Source organism: Thermobia domestica, chromosome 11, assembly GCF_964235325.1.
Source record: "Thermobia domestica chromosome 11, izTheDome1.hap1.1, whole genome shotgun sequence".
NCBI classification, from domain to species: domain Eukaryota; kingdom Metazoa; phylum Arthropoda; class Insecta; order Zygentoma; family Lepismatidae; genus Thermobia; species Thermobia domestica.
Window position 1 is genome coordinate 99,623,282 of NC_137464.1, and position 14,774 is coordinate 99,638,055.

Consider the following 14,774-nt stretch of genomic DNA (forward strand, 5'->3'; position numbering starts at 1 on the left):
TTTCAGATTAACTTAATGCAATTATTTCGGAGAAAGAGGAAATTTATCTTCCTGACCTGAAAGAATTACCAGCTTTTAAAATTTTGAAAATATTGTGATCTTTTTAAACATAATTATCTATCAACTTATCTATCAACATTTTATAATTCAAATAGCCTGAAACCTTCTAATAAGATATTAATATCGTAAAATGCCATAAATAGGGTAAAACGGGAGCAGATAAAATTTTAATACTTTTTCCCAGATCTAGGATTTTTTTTTTTTTTTTTTTTTTTTGCATAGGTTAGTACGAAATATTTTTGCTGGGCTGTCACACTGTACCTGGTATATGACTCTACGTAGTTTGCATAGCATAGTTCGAAAGTCTAAAGATATTCATCTGCAAAAAAGAATTAACCGGATGTTTCTACCGGATGCAGGCTTTTAACTTGACTTAAGCTCTGAGTCATTCTGCATTACTACTAGACAAAAATTAAATGAAACGCCGATATTTACTTCAACATTCGGTGGACCTTGGAGGAAATTAATAAATGGTGCATGGGCGTCTGCAGAATTTTTTTCAGGGGAGGACAACTGTTTGTATTATGTTTCACAGTACTCTCATATTTGCAGGGGTTATATTTAGTGGATGCCTTGCACGGAACTAAACCCCAACCATTCCTGTAATCTTTACTGCAAACATAGTGATAGCCTATATAATATTAGTTTGAGCTCTGTTAGTGGTGTATTGTATGGGAACTCACAGGTGCCTATTAGGTGAACGTGCGTGGTATCCAAAGAACAATAAAGACAGGAAATCCGGAAGGAAATGTATTTTACATAATGAGCTAAGAATGCCGACAAATTTATTAGAGAAAGTCTCCATCTTACAATATCTTTATATATTCTTCCATACACCTTTAGAGCAACAAATGAAACAAACTTTACAGGAAATAACCTTAGCTACTGCCGGTTGACACACCGTGCGTGCAAGTTTATATACGAAACGCAAAGAAGTCGATTAATAATTTCGATATATTTAAAAAGTCCTTAAATGTGTCGAAGAAAGCTGACTCGACTAATATATTAATGCCGTTCTTCATTGACAGATATTGTTTGTCAGATATGTAAAAAATAACATTTAGGTTCCAAAACTCAGAGGGGGGCAAATGCCCTCCCTTGCTCTCCTCTGCGGACGCCCAGAGAATGGTGAAATAAAATAGTGGAAGAAGACGGGAAAAACTCTGAGAAAATTCATACAAACTGTGTTTTTAACCACAAATCAGTCAGTCTTCTTTTGTAGCTAAATCATATGGTATTTTATAACTCAATTGGCCTGTGATCAACCAAGGAACACTTGACAACAGAACTGTGCTGAACCACTGATCAACTATTCACTCTCAATGAAAAAATGGGTGCATGTCAAGAAGGGTGCAGTTTTACTATATGGATCCACAGATTCTAAAATGTACAACAAAATTTGGGAAAGTCTTTAATTTGCCCGTTTTATGTCGAGAACAGAACCCAACCAACCCCTGCAGGGCTTCTAACTCGTTCTTACTACTACTACTACTTATACTATACTATGGATCCGTATAGTAAAACTGCACGCAAGAATGTTAAATACAAGTAGCTACTACGTAGTTTGTTATCGTATCAGATAAATGAACTGCCCTCGTGATATTTTTAATAACTAAAAACATTTTCCGTATCATGATACCGTAACCCGAATATATATATATATATGTATGTATGTATGTATGTATGTATATATATACATGACAGATAATATTGACAGGATTCGCCCTTTATTATTGGTCAACATTGCACAAGACATTACATATTAATACTTTGAAACAAACCGATCAGTACATTTCATTTGCACCTTTTATCCCAGAATATATATTCCTACAAGAATCTGAACACTTAATGGTAAATTTTACAAATGAATTAATCAAAACATTAAAAAAAGAAATTATCAACTCACCGTACGTCCATCTGCTGTTTTCTTCTATAATTAATTTAAGCATGTGTGTAGGCATGGCAACAATTTTTAAATTATTACAATAAATAAGTTCAACATTTTATAATCTAAACGAACTTCTATTTTTCTTTCTATTGTTCACACAATACTCTGCCACTAGCCAGTACAAATTATTTCAATTTTATTTTCTTTTTCTTTCTTTCGTTTTTTCTAGATAACGCCCAACGTTATGCATCGAGACTTAGAGGGAACGTTATAATGATAATGATAGATAATGATGATGACGGTGGAATGAATGAAGTGGAAAGAAAATGGGAAAACAAAAAAAAAAACTCACGTACATAATGTTTGTCAACAACAAATTTCGCTTGGCGAGAGCTGGGATCGAACAAGGGACCACACACACCAGAAGTGAGCCACCGCGGTCCAGTATTTTCTATACTAAGAATATTATCCCCAAAATGCTAAACAGAATGAGGAAGGACTTTCGCAAATCTTTATAACAGCATAGGCCTCTGTGGCATTGGCACACGCTGGGGAACGTACGCAGAATTTTATCACGGAGGTTCAAGCACTCGGTCTTAAATCCTTTCAGGATAAGCGTATATATAGGGTATACTTGATAACAAACGCCGGAAGGTGATTCCTAACACTGAGATAAGGGGAAAAGTATGGACCAACCAGAGTGTAGAAATGCTTCCTTTTGGTGCTATGACACCTGAAAGTATTTTTCGTAAAATGCAAAAACAGCCACAACGCGAGATGTCGGATTGAAGTCTGTAAAAGGGAATGTCCATTATCTTTAGTTGTAGATTCCATTAATATGCAATTGGATGTAAGTGGAGGGGCAGGGCAAGGGTGATCCCCAAGAAAACTAGAATATTCAAGTATTTTATCATAAGTTGAATGAGGAAAGTGGACAAAAATCAGATACAAGATTACAACAATCAAAAGTAATAGTACATCATTCAAATTACTTCAACACACCAAAAGAGGGCGAAACCCAGACGTTAAAAAAAAAAGCAAGTTGAAACCTTTTTCTAAAATTATTATGATCTTCTATTCAGTAGGGATGCGCTCGAGTCGAGACATGTCTCGAATCTCGACTCGACTCGACTCGAATTCGAGTCGAGATTCGAGTCGAGACACACGTTGTAAAATTCGAGACGAGTCGAGACAAACGTATTTCTCGACTCGATTTTTCGAGTCGAGTCGAGACTGCTTGTGAAAATCTCGACTCGACTCGAATGTCTCGAAAATCTTTCTATAATTTTTAATATTATTTTGAAGAAAGTATTCACTCAGAAACAGCATTGAAACCAATTGCAGCATTTATTACTTTAGACAATTATAGAACGCATAAACTTAATAGTTAATCTTTCGAGATCAAGATTTAATTTTCAGCTCAATTAAGTTAATTAAAACTAATGTCGTGATATTGATTGTACTTCAAATATAATAATAATAATAATCCATTATCTACTTTGTATAAAACTATTATCCGTAGCCTATATGTAGTTTGTATAAAACTATTGCGATAAAGTGAACTTCATAAATTCTCTGAATGAACAATTGGCAGTCTTTAGTAATTTAGCATAGTTATAATTATTGTTTTCGTTCCCATGAACGCAATAGGACTACATAACTTCTGGATTATTCGCTTTCCTAACTATTTTGAGGCTTTAATGTGTTACAGCGTATCACGAGTTACGAATAATAATAATAATAATAATAATAATAATAATAATAATAATAATAATAATAATAATAATAATAATAATAATAATAATAATAATAATAATATATTATTATTATTATTATTATTATTATTATTATTATTATTATTATTATTATTATTATTATTATTATTATTATTATTATTATTATTATTATTATTATCAGGTATTCTGCCTTTCGGCAGGTCCTGGGACTAATGAGGGTTTTTTTTTTACTCAATTTTAGATTTTGACCTGGAAATGTTTCTTCCACTTTTCTCGATCTTCAGCTTCCTCTTTTAACTCCCAATATTTTCTCCTACCTTTCAAATCTTGGATCAGCTGTGTTCTTCATCTTCCTATTCCTCGCTTCCTTTCCATCTTTCCTTCTATGGCGGTGTTAAGAAGACAATTTCTTCGCAAGATGTATCCAATCCAATTGGCCTTTCTACGAAGAATGGTGGCTAAATGTGTCCTCTTCTCTCCTATCCGTTTTAAAACATCTCCGTTTGTTGCTATCTCTGTCTATTTTATCTTCTCCATCTTCCTCCAACACCACATTTCGAAGCTCTCCAAATATTTCATCTCTAACTTCCGTAATGTCCATAATATATAATGTAACATTTGTTGTACATCACATATTATGATACGAGACTATTTTACCTGGTATATTACAATAAATGGACTGCTTGGATGCCAAGAACTAGTAGAGATAGGTACCTTTCACTTCTATAGATAGGTATTTTTTAAAAGAATTTTTACCAACACTAAATCATAAAACAATAAACTACATACAGTAGTTACGGTTTTGGTTCCCAACATAAAAGAAACTTGGATTGTCCATGAGATATTGAACTTCAACTTTCACTCCTGGAAAATTTTAATTTTGGAATTAGGCCACTTGGCATCAAAGCAGTTCACTGTAAGATAAATACACTCCTTACTTTACTCTAGTAACATAGTTGTTCAGGAGCTTGGGATTTCCATCCTCTCAAATGCCAGCTGAACGATTGCTTGATACATAGGAGTAATAGTGTATTAAGTTTTCGAGCTTTGGTGCGTCTCCGTATTTACACACTGATATAACTTTTAATATGGATTTATTTAGCTTTCTTTTGTTATTGACTTAACACCGACTTCTCTCTGTTATCATGGAGGTGTTCATTCGCTAGACATTGATTCTGCGCACTGCTGAATGAGAAATGGGTTTAGTAATTTTCGTTTTCCGAACTTCACGTCCGAAATGTATTTCACTTACTTACTAATCTTTTTGCAACGCTATTTGCCTTTTCTTTCTTTCTTTTCATGACAATTCAAATAGTTTTGTTTAGTGCTGGGAGTATATTTTATATTCACCTAATTACGGGCTCATTTTGTAATCAGTTTTAAATTTACAGAAACTATTAATTTCACAATCAAATCGCGCTAATTGTTTAATGCATTTCGAAGGCTTTTGTCTTTATGCAGCTCATTAAGGAAAATCTATTTCATAATCGTAACATTCATTACTTTAAATACTAAGAAACTATAAAGATAAAGGCGACTCGACCAAGCCCCGGGGCCGCTGTGACTCAGTGGCACAGCTTTCACCCTTGGTGTGTGAAGACTCTGATTCGATCCCAGCTGGTACTAAGTGGGCTTTGTGGCATAGAAACACCGTGTGAGTGGACTTTCTTGTGGTTCTTTAGTTCCCTTCCACTTACTTCATTCCACCATTTCATTCATTCTCAACATCACCGTTTCCTTTAGCTTACAAAAGGCTGTTTACTTGCCCACTAGTTTTATTATTGTGAACTGAAACTCAAGTGCGCAGTTATCTTGGATATTTCTGTCCCTTTTTACTTTACAACTTGAGGTGGGATGAGGGTCAGGATAGATCTAGTGATATACCGCTGAAAGAAATGCTTCAGTATAGTGTCGGAAGCGGTATGTATTGTTTATATCATTTACAATGTTACTTCCCTATAAATTCACCCTTTCAACCCTTCCCTTTTTCGAATACAGTAAACCGACTCTTTTGCTGAAGAAAGATGCTAAGAGAAAACTGAACTATCTGTGTCTTAAAATTTTCTTTGAAGTGCAGTCTTTTGTGTTTGTAAGGTTTTGCGAGTATGTTTTCACATCAATATGAAAAGATAGCGAGCCAAATGTTTAACCATGAACTCCTGCTGCGAACTGACCGTGACTAAATACCTGATCTCGCTCTGCTCATTTTCTCTCGCACACGTGAAATGGGTTTGTTGTTTCCAAAACAAATAGAAAGACAGTTATTTGGTGCTTTTTGGGTATTTTCCCCGCACACAGGCATCATTGCTATGTTTTAATGATCAGAAGAAATATCAAAACGATCCGATACACATGATACGAAAGAGCGAACAGAGGGAGGCAAATATTATAATAGACCAAGTTTTTCGCGTAGTACCGCGTGGTAACAATACTTCATACTTCTATCATTTGGTGCACATCTTTATGAAGTTGTTTTCCACATAAGTATAGCTTACTTCTTTTCGAAGTAGCTCCTTCGTGTTACAGCTGTGTTTAGTTTTGTTTCGTGCTAGGATGAAAGGGAGAAATGCAACATTTGCTTCTCGGTGAACTTATATATATTATTAAGATGAGCGGTAATAAGCGATGTTTAACAAAGGGTGGCTTTCGGATCTACAATTTAACGTGTAGTTGCAGTCGGTGTTGAGAATCCAACCACATCTATGTAAGACCTGTTAACATTGAGATCTTTTGTGGTAAAAGTGAACTTCAGAAACACACAAAAGACTTGAAACATCAAGCTAATGTAGAGGAATTGCAAAATGTACTGCATCTTTTCCGTGGCAAGAAACATGCGGTGCATAACACAAGAATCGTGTTAAGGCCAATATTTTTTTTCTTCTTGCCGAACTTAATGTCCCCTTCCACACCATAAAAGAAAATATAATCTTTGTTAAAAGAAAGTGCACCTAATATTTTAAAATTTTGTTTGTGATCTTATCATGCATAATTATATATAATGAATTTCATACACCGAGAATGAATTCAACTGTACGTCATAGCATCTCTAAACCGATATTTTTCAAACTTATTTATTGCTAGATATTGTAAATTTACGGTATATATCGTATTGGGTGGGAAATTTTGCGTCTAATCGGAAAATTTCATGACTTCGGACAGGAATTCGCAGTTACGAAATTTGCATCACTGTCTTCTGAAAGGATGTCTAGAAAAAAATACTACTGGAAAATAACTGAAAACACAAGATGGATTTGATAGCCAAATTTACGTCATCTTGGTGCGTCATTATTTTTCTTAAAATACTTGTATTTAGTATTCGATTAGAGTTTAGTATACGTTTTAGCATCGAGGCTATATGAGACGTGAACTTACAAATTAACGTGGGATCAGAACCACAGGAGTTCCCACCGGAAATCAAACCTAGGTCTCCCGCAACAAAGTCGCGTACGCTAACAATATGGACACAAGAAGGATCAATATTTGGAAATGTGTACATCAAGTTGTTGAATTGCGCTTGTATAATGTTAGTAGTTCTATCTAGGTTCTAACATAAATTTTCACAATACTCAGCTTAATAAAGTATCTTTTAAAAAAAATGTCACTCTTTATGTTTCAGTTTCTGGTTCGACTGAAAGATGGTACAAATTCCAATGACCTTTTTTGGGATCTTACTTTATGCAGTAGATCCATCATAAACTGGATGTTTGATATGGATATAAACTAAAAACTTACAAGTATAAACTTAAGTCACATTCAAATATCTTGATTCTAAAATTGAATGTATACATATGATGTGCCATTTATTAAATCATTTTTATCGTTTGTGTAAGAGTCATGTTAATTCTTTAATACAAGTACATGAATACAGTTAGCTCCTCTAAATGAAAGTAAGTGGTGGCTGGTCTTTAAAATTAGTGTGAAAAGATAAGTAAAGAATCTGGCATAATTTAGAAAAATCAATCGTAATTCAGGCGCGTGTTTGGCATCATTGATTGTCTCAAGTGTAGCAACCCTGACTTAAAGGTTTTGCTTCGAGAAAGATGGATTCTCTGTTATATATCAGGTATATAGTCTCAAGCTGAAGCAATATTCTCTATGACAAGCTTTGAAGCAGGCAGTATATCTGTTGAAATAAGTTATTTCTGAATGTATGACTGGAATTGAGAACTATTTTGAGTCAGTTCGACTTGTTTCTAGTTAAGGCTAGGTAAATCAATCCCCAGATAGAGAAATAGATTAGTCTTATGTTATTTCTTAGCAGGGTGTGGAAAAATCATGATTTTTTTCACTTTAAATTAATTTATTTCGTAATTCGATTTAAATCAAAGATTTAAAAAAATCAAGTGATTTAAATCTTGATTTAAATCGTGATTTAAATCACACTGATTTAAATTGTGATTTAAATCAGACTGATTTAAATCAATTCACCCTGTTTCTTAGCAGGGAACATCTAACATTTTCACGGGAGACAGTGTCTGTTTATGGATATTGACATTTCCACGTTTATTTAAGATTGCTAGCAATACCTGGTTTCTATAGTAATGGAGCAAGTCGTAGGGATTTTAGAGTAAGAGCCGTATTTGAAACGTGAGCAAGGAGGGTCCTTGTTTACGAGGTTCAAATACTTTTTTTTAACAGCAGTCTAACTGTATTCAACTGAGTGCGAACTTAAAGAATACTGGACTCAGTTTTCGGTGCGAGAATTTGACGACTGTTTTTGTAGAAGCTTAACTCAAACGAAGATTCTGCTGAAGGCTCTTCTCTGGTGAGACAAATTTTCTTATATTTAACCAACTCAATCCTATAAGTAACAGAATTAGCCTTTTTGATGGAGAGTCTGTTTATAGACCATTCCATGTTTAGGACTTTAGGCCAGACAGCTTTCTAATTAATGAAATTGTCTTTAAGATGTTGAGGGAGTATGATGTAAGAAAACACATGTCCTGCTCTTTCATGATTAACACTCTCAGTCCGAACGTTGTATATATACAACGGGCTTTGCACATACGTTGAGTCCGAGCGTTGTATATATACAACGCGACATTTAAAAATTAAAAGGAAAAAAAGGAGCATGGCCTTGACCATCACGTGTTCACCCAAGTTGTTCAGCGATCAATTCCCCTTCAGAATGTAATAGGAAGAAGGGTCCTATGTTTTGTTTCAACGAAAGAAAACAATATGTACTGTGTAGGTGACGTAAGATGTTTTTGCGTCTTATCATCTACTGTAAATCACGTTGCACTGATTACGTTTTCAACACTTCCCTTAGGTTCGTAGGCGTCAAAACCATATACACGCACTCGCATCATATGCGTTCATTGCAGTGAAACAGGCGAACGTGCATTTATATTTTTCCTGTGTATTTTTCGTTCTCTTTTCTTAGAAAAATATGGATATTCCTTCTACGAGCACCGGCATTACAGAAAAAAGAGAATCTATATCAGGCAAAATTTTGAGCGATAAAGAAATTGCAGAACTGATGAATGATTCTGACTCAGACGGTTATGAGTTAGACAGTGAGGACACTGATTATTCTGTGCTCAGTGGCGTATCTGGGGATGAACAAGATACCTCGGTTTCAAGTGAACCTGAGGTTTCTCCGGTAAAGAAAAAAGCGCGGCGTTCCCATTCAAAGGCAAAATCTGATGCAGATTGGAGCGATAAAATTCAAATAAAAGCAAAGCCCGTGTTTAGTGGTGTCCCGGGAATTCATCAAAGTGCTGGTCTATCTACAGAGTGTTCCCCATATGAAGTGTTTCAGCTGTTTTTTACCGATGAAGTTTTAGATATAATAGAAAGAGAAACTAATCAATACGCGAAACAGCAGATCGTGAAAAAGAAAAAAGAAAGACCACTGAAACAAAAATCTTTGTTTTCTAAATGGAAGCGTGTTACTTCAGTTGAAATCAAGAAATTTTTTGCACTAATTATTCACATGTGTCTTGTACGCAAACCAGCTTTACGGGATTACTGGAGTACCAATCCAATTTTACAAAACAACTACGCAAGAGCTATTGATATGTCAAGGGATAGGTTTTTCGAAATTTTGGCTATGCTTCATTTGAATGACAATAACTTCCTTGTCCCCAAAAATCAGCACGGTTATGATCCTCTGTACAAAATTCGACCCATTTTGGACATTATTACGCGGAAGTGTCGGGACACGTATACACCCGAAGAATTTGTTGTGATAGATGAAGCTATTTGTGGATTTCGTGGGCGGGTGTCGTTTCGTGTCTATATGAAAGGGAAGCCCCGAAAATACGGTATGAAAATTTTCGAGTTGTGCGAAGCAAGAAGTGGGTATGTGAGTAATTTAGAAGTATATGCGGGCTCATATTCTGGTGACGCGCAGCATAATTCTGCACTGAACGTTGTGGATAGACTTTGTGAAGACATAAAAAACAAAGGGTATACAGTTTATATGAATAGATGGTTCTCCAGTCCTATTCTTTTCGATCATCTGTGGAAAAATAATACGAAAGCCATAGGCACTGTTATGCCGAATAGACAACAAATGCCAAAGGAAGCTTTCGAAAGAAAACTACAAAGGGGAGAACATATTGCTATGCAAAGGAAGCATCTTTTAGCAATCAAGTGGAAAGATGTAAGAAAAGATGTATATATTCTCAGCACTGTTCACACCGATGACATGATTGAGCAGCCAATGTCCAAAGGAAGGCATCAAAAAATAAAACCTTCAGCTGTGGTCGACTACAACAAATACAAGATAGGGATAGACAAGTCGGACCAGCTGCTCGCGTATTACAGCTTCGAGAGAAGGTCTGTCAAGTGGTGGAAGAAGCTGTTTTTTCGTTTGTTTGACTTAATCACTTGTCAATGCTCATATACTGTATGAGAAGAAAACAGGAAAACATATCGCACTTCGAACTTTTTATGCGAACGTAGCAGAAGGACTGCTGCACTCAGCAGGCATAGAAATACAGGGACCATCCCAGTCTTCATCCGGTGGAAGGCTGGTAGCAAGGGGCCATTACCCATACAGAGTTCCCTCAACATCCACAAATCCCAATAGAGTAGGACAAAGGAGATGCAAAGTGTGTAGCATCCGCACGGGGAAGGGAAGTAAAAAATTTACTAGCATTTATTGTCCGATATGTGACGTTGGGCTTTGCGTGGGAAAGTGCTTTGAAATGTATCACACTAAAGAGAAGTACTGGGACTTTTAGATCTGAAAAGACATTTTCTCTTAAGTATAAACGCAATATTACACATCGGATAAGATTTTAACATATAATAAATTTTATGAGTGTATTTGTTTTTGTGCAAGTGTATTTTTTAGTGTGTGCAATAAGTGAAAAAACTGACAAAATGCAACCATTTTTCTCAGGACCATCACATACATTCCAAACAAGGTAAACGGTTAGCTTTTCTAATTTTGAATATTTGATATATTTACTGTATATCCTTTTAGTTTCTAAGAAATTGGTTTAAAATCAGTAGAGATATGAAATTTTAAAAATACCTCTAAAAAGTGCCGGACAGGGTGTGTGACACGTTTAAATACCCGTCGGGCTCAGAGTGTTAAAGCACAACTTAGCTGCGTTAGTGAAAATCAGTTTGAAGTTGTGGTTTTATGAAGGCTTAAGTAGGTGACTTCACTCCGGACTGAAAAGTTGGTCTGTTATTTTATGACAGTTAACTTAAAGAAACTCTTCTCAAATCATTCTTAAGCACCAAAATATCCTGTATGGACTGTAGAAATGCTTTATTTATCAAAGTTTCCCTAAACGTGTGGTGTGTACTGCTCTGTGCTTGTTAATTACCCTACACAAACTTACCGTGCCGTTCAAATTAAAGAAGTACTATCAAATATCATTGGGCGCCCCCCACGTTTTTACTGATGTCGGACGTCGTAGGCTGAGTAGACTGGTAAAACAAGACAGGAAGCGAACTGCAGCGGAACAAACATCAGACTTTAATGCTGGGCAAAGTACAAGTATGTCTGAACACACAGTGCACCGAACATTCTCAGCGATGGGCCTCCGCAACCGACGACCCATCCACGTGCGAATGTTCACAAAACGACATCGGCAACTACGACTGAAATGAACACGTGACCATCGCTACTGGACCTTGACGCAGTGGCAGAGCGCTGCATTGTCTGATGAATCCCGATACCTTCTTCATCATGACGATGGGAGGGTACGAATCCGTCGTGTTGCAAGGGAATAACTTCTTGACATCTGTACTGCGGGACGGAGACAAGCTGGCGGCGGATTAATTAAGCTCTGGGGAACATTCACGTCAGCATCCATGTGTCTAGTGGAGCTTGAGCAAGGCACCATGACGCCGAGGTGTATCGCACACTGCTTGCAGACTACGTACAGCCCTTCATGACGACCATGTTTCTCAACGGTACTAGAATTTTTTGACAAGATAATGCACAATATCACAAGGCCAGGAGTAATGGAGTGATTCGAGGAACATAGGGGCGAGTTCCAAGTGATGTGCTGGCCCTCCAACTCGCCGGATCTGAACCCAATTGAACGCATCTGGGATGTGATTGAACGTGACGTTAGAGCCCATCATCCCCTCTCCGGAATTTATGATAATTAGGTGACCTGTGTGTGCACATCTAGTCCAACACTCTCCAGCGACCTACCAAGGATCATTGCGTGCATGCCAAGACGACTCGCTTTTGTTATCCGTGCCAAAGGTGGACATACTGACAATTAGGTAGATAGTCATAATGTTCTGGCTGATGCATGCGTATATTTTAACTCGTATATTTTGTCTCGACTCGAATTTCGAGACGTCTCGACTCGAATTCGATTCGAGTCGAGACAGAACATGTCGAGTCGAGACTCGAGTCGAGACAGAAACATATTTTCGAGTCGAGACACGAGTCGAGACAACATTATCTCGAGACGAGTCGAGACAGGCTTAAATCTCGACTCGACTCGACTCGAGCGCATCCCTACTATTCAGCAACTCAGAGAAAGTTTTAAAAAAATCCCATGTCAGGTTTGGTCACTATGGCCACCATATTGATAGCCTATTTTCAACGCCAAAAAGTTTCATGGAAACCATAGCATTTACTTCAACCGACTACAATAAAGGTTGTAAACACAGCAGAGATATAAAGTAGACCTCGTTAAAAAGATATTTCATTAGTTGTTCTTATTGTGCGGAAATTGAGAAAATTTACACTTTCTCGAAAGGGAAAAAAGGGAAATTCCACAAAACTTCTCAGCACAGAAGTGAAAACTTTAGTTTTTGGATCTTTATTACAATATTGTAGGGAGAAGAAATTGTGATAAGGCATTAGAGGTTGGACTTGCTGCGATGAAGAAGATTGAGGTAAAGTAATTCAGTGAAATTCATCTGAAAAGCAAAGCAACTGTAAGTCTTTAGACAGCTTAACAAGATCAGTGGCTGTGCGTAATGAATCAGATTGTGTAAACCCAAACCATGAACAGCATGACATGCACAGTTAAGTCAGAAGAGAAGTTCTTTGGGGGCTTCAAATATGAACTATCTGCGTATCCTCCTTTCTTATTTGGTGAAGGTGGTCTAATGAGGAAAGGTACAAAATCATCAATAATATCCGTTTTGTCCTCAATTTCGACCCAGAAAAAAAGTAGTGCCTCAAAATAGGGTGTATCCTGTATAGTTGATTGTGAGCATATCCTGCATCTTGTATGGCAGCTACGTTCAAAGAAATATGTCAGTAATATACTGCATACGTTGTTACACATTATGAAAAACCTCTTGTTTTCAGAGATATGGTGAAGGTCATAGCACAAAGATGTGGAACATCCCTGACGTACAGAAAAGACTTGCCACGTACACATAGAAGTAGAATATAATATTTCTGATACTGTAGGACAGACTGAATTTCTCCTAAATGACAGCAATAAAATTAGATTCATCCATCTTTTAAGTAAGCATCTCCAGAAATTAGGGTGCAAGATACTCCAGGCCAAGGCAAATGCTGATTGTAACCATGACTATTACAGGGGCCAACAGAGGCCTTCCAGTTATTTTGATTGGTGAAGACACAGATTTGTTCGTTCTTTTAGTTGTTCTTGCTCGATCAGACACATCCTTGAAAATGATGATGTTAGGGACGAAGACTCGCCCAGACAAGATTAACCACATTAGTGCTATTCAAGATGATACAGGTGTTATGAAGGACCTTCTTATAATTGTATACGACTTTACAGGGTGCGATTCAGTTTTGTCAATTTACAGAAAAAGCTAAATTTCTGCTTACCAAAAGTTACGGAGAATCAGGAAATGAAAGAGAAACTAAATACTTTCAATAATACTCGAGCATCACCTGATGCTGTGGCGAAAGCTGGTGAATCTTTCTTTCTGTAACTGTATGGGTCAGAAGAGATTATACATATGTTTCGTCACCAACTATAAACAGCCTTCGGACTACAATAGCAGCCGCTCGTGTGCATTCACTCCGATTGATTGATTATTAGTTTAACGTCCCGTTCAGCAGCGAGGCTATATGGACCTACTGAGTAACGTGGAATACGAACCACATGAGTTCCCGCCGGGAATTGAACCCGGGTTCCCCACGCCAAAGGCACGTATGTTAACCGCTTAGCCATGAGTAGTGTTGCCACGAGACAAGACATTTCTCGTATCTCGTCTCGTATCGTATCGTAAACGAGACGAGACGGAACCCTTTTTGACGAGACGAGATAGACTACTTGTCTCGTCTCGTCTCTTGTCTCGAAAATGCAAACGCTTGCGGGAAAGGCCAAGACTGAAGTTGCCAGTGGTCATATAGATTGCAAAAGGAAAACCCCCTTTGTGAGAAAACATGTTGAAAAGCCTTCATAGAAAAGTGTCCTCTGTCTATTGAATGAAACAATCGTGATACATGAGCTTCCAAGAATATCATCCTTAATGTCTTGTCCCAAATTCCCCTTGCTGTAAACTGAGAAATTCTCTATTTTTTTTCATTTCTGGCTGGAATGATGAAAACAAAACACAGACAGGAAAGATTTTTAGCAATTGAAGCACGTCATCTTGCAACTAATATTTTGTCTCTTCTCTCTCGCAGGCCTGCGCAAGCGTACACACACACACTTACACATACATACACA